Source organism: Marmota marmota, unplaced genomic scaffold (assembly GCF_001458135.2).
Source record: "Marmota marmota marmota unplaced genomic scaffold, marMar, whole genome shotgun sequence".
In the NCBI taxonomy this organism is placed as follows: Eukaryota; Metazoa; Chordata; class Mammalia; order Rodentia; family Sciuridae; genus Marmota; species Marmota marmota.
In genome coordinates, this window is record NW_026000294.1 from 2759996 (window position 1) to 2760570 (window position 575).

Here is a 575-nt window from a genome sequence, read left to right on the forward strand (position 1 = left end):
CAGAGGGGTTATTTTATAGATAGAGGATTGGCTGTGGAGTATGAGAGAATGAGAAGGAAAATTCGGTTACATTTGCTGGAGCAAAGGGCTGAGTTGTGGCTTCATGGTAGAGCACTTGCCTAGCATGTGAGAGGCCTTGGGTTCCATCTCCAGTACCCATTTAAAACAAACTGTTAGAGCAGTTTATTTTTGTAGGCAAGAAGAGATGGAATCTCATGTACAGGAGGAAATGTTGGCTTTAGATAAAAGCATGGACAGTTCATCTATAGTAAGCAGGGAAAATTGGCACAGATGCAGGTAGATGAATAGATAAGGGAGCAGGAACTATTGAAGGTTCACTACTCATTGCTTTTGCTTTTCTTGGTGGGAAAAAAAAACATGGAACTGAGAATTAAAGAGAGAGATGTGATGGAGACTTAAGGAAAAAGGACATGAAATGGTCACCTGACGATACTAGGATACAGTTACTTCATTAAATCCTAAGCATGGCTGCATCAGTTTCCATCTATTTGAGTTCATTTTACTTATTTTTTTGTATGGTTTTCTTTTTTCTTCTTCTTTTTTTTTTTTTTTTT